General features: G+C 44.9%; 1 long non-coding RNA gene across 1 annotated transcript in view; it reads right to left on the reverse strand.

Annotated features, from left to right (window-relative positions):
- Positions 1-555: 555 nt before the first annotated feature.
- Positions 556-16,489, reverse strand: part of LOC137637637 (uncharacterized) — a 38,814-nt gene continuing 22,880 nt past the window's right edge. Inside the window, exons 4-5 of the long non-coding RNA XR_011043735.1 lie at positions 7,082-7,323; positions 556-1,253 (exon numbers count right to left, since the gene is read on the reverse strand). This is a non-coding gene — a long non-coding RNA (uncharacterized lncRNA). The remainder of the gene's footprint in view (positions 1,254-7,081; positions 7,324-16,489) is intronic.

Genomic DNA, 16,489 nt, shown 5'->3' on the forward strand with positions numbered 1-16,489 from the left:
AATGATCAACGTTAGCTAAGTAAACAGCCTCAACACTGAGAGCCAATTGGCTGAGCGATTCACCTCTTGTTGGGAAATGGAACAACGGTCAAGATGACTCTGTTCAACTAAAGGTTTACAATACGTAGTAACCTACACGAGAATTTCACTGAAATATTTAGTGTTTATGATGATGTTTATCATTTATAGTATACTTTATAAAGTATTATCAATACTTTGAATCTACAAAACCCAAATCACACTAGAATTACTGCCTGTGTAGTGATATAAGTAAAAAGGCTGACCAATAACTCAAGAATCTTAACTTATGTCTTGATCAACATTATGCTTCAGTACTGTAGAGGTTTTGTGGAGTAATCAAATGAATTAAATCTGCTTATTGAACTCTTATATAAAATATATTACTCTGCTTAACTAGACTTTTTTTTCTAAGGAATCTAAGATCTTCATCAACACAGTTTGTATTAACACAGGGAATTTGAAGGTACAAAGTATGCTTACCCAATTACACCCTTTTTGGAGAGGAGCTCCTCCAATGACCTCTGCCCTCTACTAACCAATACCTTCAAGGATTTCATCTTAAATAGACAGAGGGCTAACTATATGTAAATTTCAGTCATTTATTCATTTATTTTCTAAGAGAGCCTGACTATACTATCAACTCTCATCTCTGTGATATCCTATGCCTGAGCTGGAGGATCTGTTCTCATAAGTGGGAAGACAACTTGAACAAGACAGAGTAAGAGAAGTTGGAAAGTTGAGGAAAATGTTGCAACTGTTAGGGGCAAACGAACTGATGCTATGACCAATGTTTAGTTGAAGATTCACGATTTTCTTTGAAAAATATTAAAAACTTTTCAATGAGGCAAAGTTCGAGGTAAACTGATAGAGGGTCTAAATCTGAAGACCAGTTGCTTACAACGGTGCTAACAAAATACAGTAAAGTATCTAACAGTGATTAAACAAAGATAGTCTTTATGAATGAGATTTGGAGTAACCAGCTGAATATTACCATACAAATAAACAAAACATCTAATATTTAAACTTTCTCAGCAATTCTAGGGTATTTGAAGAATGTATTTTCCATCCTTGACTGATATATCTTTCTTCCAAGAAGTGTAGATTTAGACCTAAAGATGAAGGCTGGCTGGCTCCAACGCATATTTTCTTCCTGCTTAGTTCTTACGAATATTCCACTTGTGACTGGAGAATGATATCGCTCCTTCCATCAAGTAAAAGAGAAGCAAATGTACCTGAAAGATATGAGAGGATAAATATACCAATGTTATCACAAAGTTGACGAACACATTGATGACAACAGAACATTTACAATGTAAAAAACCTTGAGATATTGAAGAGTTTACTCAATATGAACTCTAGAGAATTTACTGGATATAGTTTTAGACAGACCAAACAATTATACTTTTATATGCTATTAATATTTTCCTTGAATGGAAGGTGGACATCAAGGCAACACCAAGTTAAAGAAACCAAACGGCTTGGCAAGAACACGGCAAATGATAAGGCTCAAAGGAACGGGAGAGGACTGTGCTGCCAACTGCATTCATTAGCCTCAACAAATCACTAGAAGATCAATATTACGAATTGTCCCTTTCTAGTGTATACATTTCTACAATTCTGATATCAATAAAAATACTTCATAAATTTAACAGATGCTGAAAATTTCTCTAATATAGGTTGATAAAATACACAGGTTAGGTTTAGGAAACCTTCGATGAATCTTTTTCTGCAAGAAAAAACTAACTCGTCAGCCACTAAATGCTAGATAACCATTTTTAAATCAAAAGAATTTACATGCTGAGAGAGAGAGAGAGAGAGAGAGAGAGAGAGAGAGAGAGAGAGAGAGAGAGAGAGAGAGAGAGAGAGAGAGAGAGAGAGAGAGAGAGAATGCTAAAATAACCTTGTACTTTACAGAACTATTGTAATAAATACTAAATGAAAGGCAGTTAAGAATGCATATATAAAGGTTGCTACTGTTAACAGTCCCATTGATCATACATTGAGTATAAACAGACGATACAACAGAAAAAGGCAATTAGTTGAGATCTTAAGAGTCAACAAAATCACCCTATACAGTAACTGCTTCTCTATTTGCAAATCTTACTATTCTCAGGAAGAGCCAAGTATTCCACTAAGCGATATCAATGGTTATCTATTCAATCATATAACAGCAAATATAGAAATCAACCAATCACAATATTACAAAAGTGGTTGGAAATTACCTAATATAAGAGAATAATTCTCAACTTACTCTTGTCTGAGTTTGCAGAAGTACCACACCCAACGTCCTTAATTGGTTCCTATAAGGTGACTCAGAAGGTTCCCTATATAGGTCCTCAACTTACAAACTTGGTTGGTTCCACGAAGCTTTTTGTAAGTCGAATTGTTTGTAAGTCATTTTGATTTATTTTGGCCTAGGGTAGACCAAGCTTGAATCCCATGCCTATGATTTTTAGCTGCAAAAGTCAGCAAATAGTCGGGTTTCATCTAAAATATATATCAGGTTATGACAAACGTCATCGCGCTTACTGTATTAAATGATATAGTATTGTTTCATTACGTTATTTCTATATCTTATCTTTGTTATTTTCGGTTGGATTTGTGTTTGTATGTTTGTTCTGAACATGAACAAGTACTTATAACCAGCTTTCGTTTTATAAAAACAAGACATCAAAATTATTAAGCTTCCATCTGAAGTACACTACTTAATTATCTTGACTTAGAGATTGATGCAACGTGAGACAAAACAAAGTAAGTTGGATGTCAGAAATGACGTACAGTATTTTAAACAGACGTAACGAGGGACATTACACTATGTAACTCTGCGCTATTACGTCTTTCCAGTCCAGGTACTTTCACCTTTGTATAATTGTAAATGCACAATAAGTGAAATGAGCACTATCAAGTTATATAAGACCATAAACTGTAAAGTAAATTCAGTTATATACCTGTGGAAAATGAGATGACACTGAATTTCTTATACAAATAAATTTTCAAGTCTTCTTATAATACTATACCAGCTTTTAATAATTTCTATTTGGTTTTATGTAACCATAAATAATATCAACATTTTCTCTCCAGCCGAAAATTCAAAAAAGTTTCAAGTAATTTGTATTTCTCCTAACTATACAAACCTTTGTCCTTTACATAAAGTATGATTCAGCAACGTGAGGGTTATTCTTTAATATCAAACGAGGTAGTTAGAACTACTGACAGGTGGCAAGGGAAGCTCTCTCTCAGTCGGTCAGCTAGACACACACTTTGAACCTTAGACCTGGAACTTGTAGTCTTTGAGAGAGGACTCAGACCCACACCAAGAGTAAACCAGCAGGAGAGAGAGACTAACTCTGATGGCCCCTGGATGCCTCCAGAGAAGAGATGGAGGAGGAGTTGAACTTAGTATCGTGGGCAGCTGGGTCTTGGCCACTAACCCAGGAACCAGAGAAGGCAAACTCCTTTCATCTTTCGGAATGACTGGGAATATGCAAGATGTCAAAAGTTCACCAATTCACTTTGGCAAAGCTACGGTGGCTGAGAGACAATGTACAGAGTCAGATCTTTGTCTGTCACTTATCTCAAAGGTTCATAAGAAACTTGAGAATATTAATCACAGTCCACATTCCAGGGATGGGCACAACTAGGCTACTTGAAGCTCTTCATGAACAGAGACAACTTCCAAGAGGAGAATAGAACTAGCTTCTCAGTTGGAGGACTTCGCTTAAAGCTGAGAAATAGCCTTCCCCAGAACGACTGAGAGGCACTTCTCTTAGCAAAGACAAGGATGACCATAGCATGCGCTAGAGCAATGACGATTGGAGGAGTGTCCCTTCTACGACAACAATAGCAGAAAAAAGGTTCTCTTCCTTAGATAACTGAAGAGGCCCATTGTAGCTTTCAACACATGCTCGGAGGAGATACTGTACAGTCTTTAACCATAAACGACTTCACATATTAGAGGAAGTATTCACAGTTTTCTGGGGATACTTGCCTCAATGTGCTAACAGATCAGAATCAAGCTCATCTTGTGGTAATTTGGGAGCCGCCATGGTACTCCTGACACCTGGGCATAATCAGAACTCTGTTGATCCACCGGGATATCAGGTTGAAAAGAGGGAAAGACGTAGAGTACAAGAGATCCCATTGGTGTAGGACACCTTGCTGATAGATCTAAAGGATTGACCACTCCCCAGATGTGAAACAGACTTGTCAACTCACAAGACTGTGCGAGACAGTTGCTCCTCATAACATATGCTATTACCGTAGCGTTGTCGCTCATCAACACTACTGAGTACCCTATTAAACTGTGTTGGAAAGGTTATTGTGTAAATGAATGCAGCATTCATTTACACAAGTTGATTTTGAGGTGCTTTTCTTCTGAGACCCATTTCCCTGAAGCACTCTTGGTGGGGTTTGTATTGTCCAGCCACCAGTTAAGATTATCCAACACATCTTACTCCACAAGAGATTGCTGGACAACATCCAGTGATACCTCAGACACTAATGAAGAGTTTGCAAGTGAAGCCACATATGTTGAATAAGCTTTTCAAATGAGGTAGATGTCCCAGATGACATTACCACCGTCAAGCTGGGATTCTCGCTAGAATGGGAATGGGAGCACCACCTCTCTGATCATGTTAATGAGATATTCTGGGTGAAAGACTATCATATCTATCTCCATGCCAAGGCACTTGAGCCTCGGTTGAGGTGGGAGAGACTACTTTTTCAAATTCATCACGAACCCCAGATTGCGATAAAAGAGGGTAGTCGGTCTCAATCCTCAAGCAACTGCCTTTTGGAAGAAGCCAGGATCAGACAGGCGACAAAACTCCTCAAAAGCCATATCACATCCGAGTCACAAAATGAGACCAAAGTGACCACTTACGTAAGCAGTGCACAGTCCGAAGCACAAAGCTTTGAACTGGTCTACTAATCTCCTGAGGATGAAGCAGAGGTACTTCCTGTAAGACTGACGAACGGGTCTTTGAGAATAAGCGTCCTTCAGGTCCACCAAACGCACACAGTCTCTCTCTCTTCTTTCTTTCTGCTCTGCTCCAGGTTGCCCGATGTGAAGACGAGCATCCGCACTCTCTGCACTTGGAAAAGGGGACTGTCGACTTACGAGTCCTCTTAACTTACTTCTTACCTCTACCAGCCCTCCTGAACTGCCAGATCAGGGACGGAAGAAGCAGCCGGAGGTCCTGATCCTATTTTGGAGGCAGACAGAGCTTCTTCAAAGATGATACTGAAGTGTGTGGCAGATACCAAAAGTCTCGCTGCAGCGTCTTCGAAGGGCCTGGGCCCATGACGATAACTGCACAGTGGATGAGAGCCATGGGGAGCCTTCCACCACTATTGCCTATACAGTACATCCCTCCAAAGAAAAGGGACTTCTTCTTGGCCTTCCCGGTAGAGCAATTCTTACACCATAGCTAGTGCTTTGTCAGCATCATCTACTTTCTTGTCTAAATATTCTCTCCAGTCATTCCTGGCTTTTCTTTTGACCTCACTATCAATACTGGAATACTTAGCATGCTCTACCTTGTAATTTTCATCACTTCCTTGAAAACTTTCAACAATCAATTTCTGTTTGTCTCCTTTTTATATTATCCCATGTATCATTTGATATCCATGGCTTTCTCCTTGTATCTGCATGTCTCAAAACTTCTAATATGTGTTCTTAATATCACACCATTCTTCATTAATTGTCTACTCATCGTCTATAAAGGGGGCCAGCCAGAATGCCAATATATGGGGGGTAATAGGAAGAAAAACACAAAATCTTGAAAAAATTCACTGAACTTCATATGGCAACAGAGAATGCGTATACGAAATATTTTGTCAAAATTCCTCTTACTTTCATAGTTACAGGATAATTAGTAAAAGTAACTCAATAAACCAAAAACATTGTCCCCTATAAGAAAATGCAGTATTTTTTCTGTTATCGTAAATTTTGATAATTATCACATTTTAATGTTAAAGAAATTGTGAACAATGGCATCTGTATAGCTTTCATGAGTCAGGTTAAATTACACCCTTCGACCTTCAGTCCTACCACAAACCTCATAGAGAGAACATGCTTGAGTTTGACCTCTGACATTCTCATTTTACGTTAGTTTTTCTCGTTTTCGGTAAGAATTTTATCATTTCAAAGAGGAACAGACAATTTCAAGATCTTGCTAAAAAGGAAGAAGAAAGTTTGCTCTATTAAGAGTTCAGAAGAGGGGTAATATAGGGGTAGCAGAGAGAGAGAGAGAGAGAGAGAGGAGAGAGAGAGAGAGAGAGAGAGAGAGAGGAGAGAGAGAGAGAGAGAGAGAGAGAGAAGAGAGAGAGAGAGAGAGAGAGAGAGGAGAGAGAGAGAGAGAGAGGAGAGAGATGAGAGAGAGCCTTGTCTAAAACTAGCAAAAGCAGCAAGATATTGAACAAAAGGATCTTCGTTTATGAGTAAATTATGATGAATAACTTTGTTTTCATTTATCAATATCCATAATAATTCAGGATCTATTAATATTGTCTTTGTGAAAAAATCAAAGAAAAACTATGAACGCCCTCCTTCCAAGGAATACTTTGTCGTCACACGTCATCGGCCATACGAGTGAGGGGATAAAAAGCAAAGAGGAATGCTGTCTAACAGAAACAAGAATGCGGATATTGGCAGGTTTGAACAGACACCTGTCACACAGTTATCAGGAAACCACTACAAATCCATTGTTCCTTTCAAACATTCCTCTCGCACAATGATCTGCCAACGAAATTATCTAAGGGAAAGAGAAACAGAAGCTCACCTGTACTCTACAGCAGCTGAAAACAAAGCAGGGGCTCAGTGGCCCGTCAGATGGGAGGGGCTTCCCCACCACCCAGCAGTAACTACCTCCACCTCAATGAAGTTCAAACAGCCGTATCATCCACCTTCCCTGAAAGTATACTTCTGTTGAAGTATGAGGTTTGTATTTGTGTAGGAACAAACAAACAAACAACCTTCATGCTTAACATGAGATGGAAACATGAGCTCTAGAAAGTGTAAGGTTTGAATACAGTCATAAGACGACCTGGTGATACTCACACACTGACGCTGGCCAGAGGAAGGACAGGACACGGCATGACTTGAGAAGCATCTTTTAAGTACTCAGACTTGTTAAGGTTCACGATGGCAAAATGTCTACACTTTGGGTCGTCCTCCACGTGACACGTCGAGGTTCAGGTAGGGCAGACTGGGCTGCTATGTAATCCGAGGTCATCGGCAGCTGCCTCCTTGGTCTGTCATGGCTGGATTCATCTATGATCTCCATTAACATTTCAACGTCTCTGTGGTGAATTAAAAATATCACAAAGTTTTGAGTAATTTGTATTTTTCCTAACATACTTACCTAGAACTACTTTCTTAGGAGTTACTGGTAACTTTCCCAACCGACCAGAATTTTGTGTAGTTTACCCTATTCCCATTTTCTATGGGTGACCTCAGGCGGAGTGATACGCGCCCTGAGGCGACCTGGGGTCGGAGAGCGTGCTAGTTCAGGTCGTGCTCCTCAGTAAGTTTCGTAGCAAAAAGGGTTCTCCTCAACCCTGCAGGACCCTCGGGGAAGGATGGGCGGGCCATAACCTGAAAGTATTTCTAGGTAAGTATCTTAGGAAAAATACAAATTACTTAAAAATTTGTGATTTGTTCCAACACAGAGTACTTACCTAGAACTACTTTCTTAGGAGACAAACTTTAGGAGGAGGGAGTGTCCTGCAGGGACTAGGGTCTGAAGGTTAGGAGCACGAGCGGGCGAAAAAGGGGGCACCTCGAAGGGGAACTAGGTTCCGATGACCCCTACCAGAAAACTGAATGAAAATAGGGGAAAACTACCCAAAAAACTAACTTAGTGTCTAAGTGGCTTACCTCTGTACCATTACTTCTGAGACGTATTCCTTGCTGAAGACGTATATCCTGGCCGCCAGGGCCTCTAGAGTCACGCCCACGTCGGGGATTAAGGGTAAGGGGAAGGATGATAAGGGGGAAAGGTAAGGGATGAACGTGTGTCTCATGGCTTACCACCCCCGGTTTCCCTGGGGCCATGACCTTCAAATCTTTTGCAGGGCCAATATGACTGGGCCAAGGGCGAACCCGTCCAAGGATATCTTAGAACAGTCCTTCAGGTAATGTTCCGTGAAAGTGGACTGTCTGGACCAGGTACCTGCTTTCAGAATTTGGCCCATGGCCATGTTCTTCTCAAACGTTAGGGAGGTGCCTAGACCCCTAATATCATGAGGCCTTGGCCTGCCTGGGAGAGGGGTTCCCGAAGCATCGTAAGCTCTCTTGATCACCTGTCATAACCAGAAGGAGATTGAGTTCTTGGAGACAGGTTTCTTCATCTGACCGGTCGAGACAAATAAACTCTTGATCTCAGGTCGGAGTCAGGAAGTCCATTCAAGGTGTTTTCTTACTGCTCTGACCGGGCATAAGAGTAAGTCTTTAGGGTTGTCCGATCGAGGGATCGCTGGGACCGAAAAGCCCTCGAACCGAGGGTCCCAACAGGCTGGGTTTTGCGTTTTGGCCACAAAGTTAGGGACGAACCTAAATGAGGCCTCCCGCCATCCTTTTGAGTGTGAAACCTCGTACGATAATCCGTGCAACTCACTAACCCTCTTCGCCGAAGCCAGGGGAAGACCGTTTTGAGGGTGAGCTCCTTATCCAGGATGTCCTTGAGGGGCTCAAAGGGAGGTTCTGACAGGGCTTTGAGTACTATGGCTAGGTCCCACTGCGGTACCCTCACCTCCTGTGGGGGGTATGACTGCTCAAAGCTCCTGATGAGCATCGAGATGTGCCGGGAGGTTCCCAGGTCAATGCCCTTCGGGAGGAAGACTTGACCTAACGCTGCCCTCACTCCTTTTATTGCTGGAATGGAAGAGCCCAAATCGTCCCTGAGATACACTAGGAAGTCCGCCACGTCGTGGATCGAGGCCCCCAAGGGTTTGATATTCCGGGAAGCGCACCATTTCGAGAAGACTGCCCATTTCGCTTGGTAGACAGCGGAAGAGGACCGCCTTAAGTAACCCGACATCCTCGTCGCGGTCCTCAATGAGAATCCATCTTTCTTCAGAAGCCGCTCGATAACCTCCACGCGTGAAGGCGGAGGGACCGAGGGTTTTCGTGAAACCTTTGGAAGTGGGGTTAATGAAGAAGGTCTGGCCTGTCCGGGAGCGGCCAAGGAGGAAGAAGGGCCAGTTCTTTTAGGTCTGCGAACCAATCCCTCTCCGGTCACCAAGGCGCGACCAAAGACATCTGAAGGTTGGCTGTTGTCCTCACTCTGTTGAGGACTTGTCGTATCATTCCGAAGGGGGGGAAGGCGTACACATTGAGGCCGTCCCAAGGGTGTTGGAAAGCGTCCTCGAACGCCGCTGACGGATCTGGGACTGGTAAACAGAACACGGGGAGTTGGGCGTACAGACGTGTGGCGAAAAGGTCTACTACTGGGGAACCCCACTTCAGTATGACTGACTGAGCTATCCTTTAGGTGTAGAGTCCACTCTGACCCTATTACCTGGCCTACTCTGCTGAGGCCGTCCACCAGGACGTTCCTCTTTCCCAGGATGAACCTTGCTGTGAACTCGATCCCTTCTTCTGCCACCCATTCTAGAAGTTCTGTCGATAACGAGCATAGTTCTTTCGACTTTAGACCCCCTTTCTTCTTTACGTAGGCTACTACTGTGGCGTTGTCGCACATCAACGCCACTGTGTTCCCCCGGAGGAGATGAACGAATTCTTGACTCGCCCTCAGCACAGCCATCATCTCTAGCACGTTTATGTGGTGCTTTGCTTCCTCGCTCGACCATTTTCCCTTTGTCGATTGGTCGAGTAGGTGAGCGCCCCAACCTTCCTTCGACGCATCCGTAAACAATAGGACTTCCGGAGGGTCGGGTGCGAAGGGCATCCCCATCTCGGTGTTCCTCCTGTCGTGCCACCACTGCAAGACTACCTTCGTTTCTGGGGAGACCAGAACCAGTTTGTGGGGATTTCTCCCCTGGGTCCAGTGTTCCTTCAGGTCCCACTGCACCGCTCGAAGTTTGAGTCTCCCTTGTGGCACTAACTTTTCCAAGGACACTAGGTGGCCAAGCAACCTTTACCAATCCTTGGCCCTCCTGGGTTGGTCCAACAGAAAGGGTTGCAGAACTCGCACTAGGTTCTCCAATCTCTCCAACGAGGGGAAGGCTCTCACTAGTCGGGTGTCCAGGACCATCCCCAAGTAGGTCATCCTGGTGGAGGGGATCAGTTGGGACTTCTCTACGTTGACCGTGATGCCCAACTCCTCGCAGAGACAAAGTAACCTCGCACCCTGTTCCTGCAATCAATTCTTCCTTTGAGGCTGAAAGAAGCAACCAATCGTCCAGGTACCGGATCAGACGGATGCCCTGCACGTGTGCCCATACGGAGACCGTCGTGAAGACTCTTGTAAACACTTGAGGAGCCATCGACAGTCCGAAGCAAACGGTCTTGAATTGTAGCACTCGGGAATCCCACTTTATCCTGAGAAACTTCCTGCTGGAGGGATGGACGGGGATTTGGAAGTAGGCGTCATTGAGGTCCAGGGATATCATGAAGTCCCCTTCCCTCAAGGCGGCCAACACTGTCTTGGCAGTGTCCACCTTGAACTCGGTTTTCGCCACAAACTTGTTGAGGGTCGACAGGTCTATTACCGGCCTCCACCAGGAAGAGCCTGCTGTAGAATCCTGGGCCGGGCTCTTCGACTAGTTCCAACGCTCCCTTGGAGATCATGGACGACACTTGTTCCTGCAGAGCTGCCCGTTTCAAGGGGTCCTTGGGTATCAACCACTCCGCCTGAAGGGCTGGAATAAGCGGGGGAGGTTCTGCTAAGAAGGGTAGCCTGTAACCTTCCCTCAGGATTGTCACCGTCCAGGGATCCGCACCGTAATCCCGCCATGCTTGCCAAGAGTGTCTGAGGCATCCCCCTACTTGAGGCTCCTGTAGGAGTAGGGGGCCTCGCCTCCTATCTCCTTCTGGAGGGGCGTCCGGACCGAACTCTTCTTGAGTTCCCGAAGGACGGTCTAAAGTTAGACTGGGGTGCTGTGGTACCTCTACCGGGGGGGCTGAGTTGTTTGCAGCAAGGGAGCCGAAGGGGGTTCTCCTCTAGGTTGGGCCGGGGATGAATGGGAAGGGTGAGGGGCGTCCACGGAGGGTCTCCTGTGAGGTGGGCGCCTCATTGAGGGAGGTCTATGGTCTCCCATGTCCTTCATCTTCCTCACCCGTTCCATCGTCTCGTCCACTAACTCAAGGGGAAAGATTGCCTCGTCCCAGATCGAGGAATTTCTCAATTTTCTTGCTTCCCGGTCAGGGGGTTTTCTCACTAATTTGCTGAGTATAGTGTCTCTCTTCCTCAGGACCCAATTGGTAGCCTGGGAGAGGGATTGATAGGATAAGAATTTTAGGGCTTTGCCCCCTGAGCTAATCAGCTCTCAATAAGATTTGATTTTCTGGTAGGGACAAATCATGAGAGGACTGAAAGCCAACCAACGTGCAGGACCACCAGTCAAACCAGGAGGACACGTAAACTAAGTCCTGGGCCATGTCCTCCATCATGGAGGTCTCCGAAGGGGAAAAACACACAGGGGCCGTGGATGCTCTGTCTCCAGCGGCACCCTGGTTCAACGAGGTGATGGCTGTCTCCGTTGCGCGGGGTCTTCCCCGACGACCTTCCGGCACGTAAAACCTCTTCTGTGCCCTCAGTCCTGGAAGCAGCTTCGAGGCACTTTGTCTCCTAGGGGCGTCCGCCAGGCCGTCCAAGAATTTGTCAATATGCTCCATACCCAGCTTTACGTCAGGAGCTAAGGGTAGAGCTAAGGAGGGCTTTTGCCGTATAGGGTTCTCCACCAACCTGCTAAGTCCGGAGAGCCAGGCCTGTTCAGTGGTGGGCATGGGTTCATCCAGCCGATGGTTCCGCCTTATGAGGGCCAACACCTAGCGGTAGGAGGAGATGTCATCGGACGAGCACTCTCCTCCCTCAACCAGGGCCTCTGCCACCAGTCCCTCCGCATGAGTATCATCGGTGAACGGGGGGGGGGGGGGGGGGGGGGGGTGTAACGTTGGACAGGCCTGCCCGTGTCACGGGCGGATCTGCAGAGGCGAAGGTATCCGTCATGGGATTACCTTGTCCTGCGGGCGTCCTCGCATCTGTGGGAATATCTCTGGCCGTAGGGGGCCCTTGGAGCTTAATGAAGTCAGCCAAGGAGCCCGTGGCTGGCGTAACGCCTTCCACCTGATGGCGCGCCTCCCTCCACAGAGTAGGGGCAGCGGAGGCTTTCGTCAACTTAAGCGCATCACGGGGAGCTTGGAAAGGCCTCCCTCGGTGAGGTTCTTGTCCGTAGGAGGAGAAGGAGGGGAGAGACGGTGAGGATGAGGCTCTAGGGAGCCACCTTAAACAGCTTGCTCCAGGGCACCGTGATACTCACCCAATCCTTCGACTTACTCCTCTTCGCCTTCTTCTTAGATGTCCTGGACTCCTTTTTCTGTCTTGAACGGGAGCGGGACTTCTTCTTTTTCCTGGACCTCTCGCGTTTCCTCCTCGTGGACCTGGTATCGTCCTCTGATGACGATGAATCTGCGGACGAGGAAGACGACGAGGAGGAGAGGGAATCAGCCGAACCACCTGAGACGTCCAATTCCGCGGGGGGGATTCCATGACGAATCTCTGGTTCCGCAGGCTGCAGGAAGACGGGCGGGAGCATCGCCAAGGGTGCTCGGGGGGACCGAGGAATGTTCTTCCGGGCGATCCAATGGTCAAACTCCTCTTCTAGCCTGAAGGGTGACCTGCAGGGTGTTCTAGGGAGATCCCAAACAGCGGGGTCTGAATTCGACGAATGGCCTTTCTCGGCATCCCCCCCGGCGGCCGAAGTACCTGAAACACATGCCTAAGATGGGGGAGAAGAGGTAGTACCTGACTTCCCCCACATCGGGTCTTCGGTAGAGACGGGCCCTGCGGGCACCAGGACCTCGTCTCCCACACACACTCCCGCACCTTCCTCAGGCCCCACACATGCCTCTATCACATCAGTAGCTTCCCCCACAGGTAACTCAGACTCCTGGGGAAGGACAATGGGCCGATTCCCCGCAACGGACTTACCTTGTCCCCTACTCTGGGTAGGGGAAGATGAAAGGGAGCCACGTTCCGACGAGGCATCTGGAGACACCAAAGCAGAGGACGCGGTAGCTTTCTTGGGCGATTTCTTGGTCGACTTCTTCTTCTTAGTCCCATAAAGGACCCACTGGATTTCGCCCCAAGACTCGCACTCCGAGCACGTGGCGGTAGGGGAGCATACCTTGCCCCTACATGACGAACAACGTGAGTGTGGGTCAACCTCGGGCTTCGAAAGGAAAGCCCCACAAGACTTACCGGCCACAGGCCCAGGGCAACGGCGGGGATGCTCCATAATGAAAACACTAACACACCAAGAGACACAGGGACACAAGGGAAAGGGGGTAAGGATATGGGCACAAGAACTACGTGGTGAACACAAAGAGTCGCACTGGGTAAGAGAAAGCGCAGCAAGATGTGAATCACATCGCGACCAAAAACTTACTGAGGAGCACGACCTGAACTAGCACGCTCTCCGACCCAGGGTCGCCTCAGGGCGCGTATCACTCCGCCTGAGGTCACCCATAGAAAATGGGAATAGGGTAAACTCCACAAAATTCTGGTCGTTTGGGAAAGAGTTACCAGTAACTCCTAAGAAAGTAGTTCTAGGTAAGTACTCCGTGTTGGAACAAACCATAATTAAAAATGTAACAGTAAAAAGAATATACTGGTTCCATGGGATTTATGAATTTGGGCCAGATGGCCCAACACAGGGCCCAGGGAGGCTATTCAGCACCTGCAGCATGAAGGGAATGTTGTGAGGATGGACAGCAAGAAAGAAGGAAGGAGGAGGGAACACGGAAGTAGAGTAGAAGGAAGAAAAATTACCTTCAAGTAATGCATACAGCAGACATATTGTTATATACAGTATACTGTAGTGTGCTGAAAAATATTTTTTATTAAAGAGAAAATACAACAGAAAATACAGCACCATAATATAGAAATAATGAAAAGCAAAACATTGGCTTTATTAAATAGAAAATAAAACAGAAAATATCACAAATTCTAAAAGTAATTTGTATTTTTCCTGACTACACAAACCTGAGTCCTTTGATAAGAGTCTGCTTTCAGCTCAGCTGGAACTTGGGCTGTTAATTAACCCTTTTACCCCCAAGGCCATTTAGAACCTTCCAACCCTTAACCCACAGGCATTTTTCTTTTTCAAGCACCTTTTGCAATATCTTTTTTTTAGATTACGCTGACAGCCTTAATTTTCGTCATAGAGAGGTCAGGTTGGTCTCATTATTTTGGAAAATGCCTGAAGTTTCTCATAAAGTTATCAAAAATATGCAAAAAAGAAATGCAGATAGCAGTTTTTGGTAAGGACGTACCGGTATGTCCATGGGGGTTAAGGGATGAGTTTTGTGAAACGTACCAGTACGTCCATGGGGGTAGAAGGGTTAACATTCATAATGAGGTAGTTACTGAAGGGTAAGCGAGGAAGCTACCCCCACTCCAAGTAATATTAATATTACTTGCTAAGCTACAACCCTAGATGGGAAAGCAGGATGCTATAAGCCCGAGAGCTCCAACAGAGAAAATAGCCTGCTTTTCCAACTTATATAGTAACAATAATGATAATAATACAAATGATAATAATTCAATTAACATGTATCCTGGGTTTGAAGACAGGGCAAAGTATAAACATTGTCTTGATAAATAATCAATTAAGATATCAAGTAATTTTTATGGTAATTATGATTTAAGTGAAGTAGTTTTGACCAAAGGAAATAAACTAGGACCGTTTCCATTTTACTAATTCCATCATTCAAAATGAGCCAAAATTCACAGGAAACAAGTCTGTACAGCAAGCCTTGTGAGACTCAAAATACCCAGATGATAGAAGCAAAGAAATAAGAAGTAAAAATAAATATATCAAACAAATTTACTTCTGCTACAATGTACATTCAGGGGATGTATAGGATAAAGAATGGGCCATTTTTAAGTAGTATCAAGGCTTTTCTTCTTCAAGTTGTGAGCCTCGAAATCAAAAGTAATGCCACAGAGATCCTTATATAACTTTAAAGGGAATCAAGAATTTTCGGTATCTATACACCCAAAAGTCTGAAGGCATCAAGGACATATTCCCTACTTGATTAGATCCTATCACGGAAGTATGGCAGGCGTAGTAAAGATCAGAGGTGATAAGAGTATCACAACTGAGATGGTATGGGCATGTGGTGAGGATGGATGGAGGGGAGAGAGTGAAGAGGGCTTGGGAGGAACCTGTTAGGGGGAGGAGATCAAGAGGGAGGCAGAGAACTAGATGAGATAAGGTGAAGGATGATATGGAGAGAAGAGGTTTGGTGGGAGAAGATACCTTTAAAAGAAGGTATTTGAGAGGGTGCATCAGGAAACCGACCCCTTATTATTATTATTATTAATTGCTAAGCTACAACCCTAGTGGGAAAAGCAGGATGCTATAAGCCCAAGGGGCCCCAACAGGGAAAATAGCCCAGTGAGGAAAGGAAACAGGGAAAAATAAAATATCTTAAGGACAGTAACATTAAAATAAATATTTCCTATATAAACTATAAATACTTTAACAAAACAAGAGGAAGAGAAATTAGATAGAATAGTGTGCCCGAGAGTACCCTCAAGCTAGAAAACTCTAACCCAAGACAGTGGAAGACCATGGTACAGAGGCTATGGCGCTACCCAACACTAGAGAACAATGTAGGGATAACAGTGAGAAAGAAAAAGACAGCTATTCCCAGATCATAACTACTATTATTGGAAAGGCTTGCTTGGTTTACATAGGGTTAGTCTAAGGCCTTGCCTGCACTTGGGTGATGAAGGAGAAGAAGTGATCTTAAGAGACGTGTGGACTCTTCCAAGCAAACTGAGACACTATTTCACAACAAGAAAATCATAACCTCAAGCAAGTTTGCCTTCAAAGATAAAGATTCAACGTAGCTTCTGACATGCAGACAGACGGACAATGTTCCAATAATGGTGGAATGAAACATTTGAAGCAACATCTGCCATTATCTTAAAACCAACAAACCTGGTTAAGGCCTATCAATTGTCCTGGTTCAACTCAAGTTCAGTTTTCTACATAACTTATTTAGCAGATTTCAAATGGCCCTGATAGGAGGACCAGGTTAATCATAAAGAAGCTACTCATTGAACATTCAGATGTCATCCAGAAATATCTACTGCAAACGGGAGATGGGATGCGGATCTAATGTATAACTCCTGTCAAATGGATCTAAATACAAAACATACCTGAATTATCCGTCCTCTTTTATAATCCCGGGGAGAAACTCCAAACATGGCCTTAACGTCTTGAAGGAGTTAAAAGACTGGGCTCAAACTCTGCTCAGCTGTTATCATTGATT

Source organism: Palaemon carinicauda, unplaced genomic scaffold (genome assembly GCF_036898095.1).
Source record: "Palaemon carinicauda isolate YSFRI2023 unplaced genomic scaffold, ASM3689809v2 scaffold9, whole genome shotgun sequence".
NCBI lineage: Eukaryota > Metazoa > Arthropoda > Malacostraca > Decapoda > Palaemonidae > Palaemon > Palaemon carinicauda.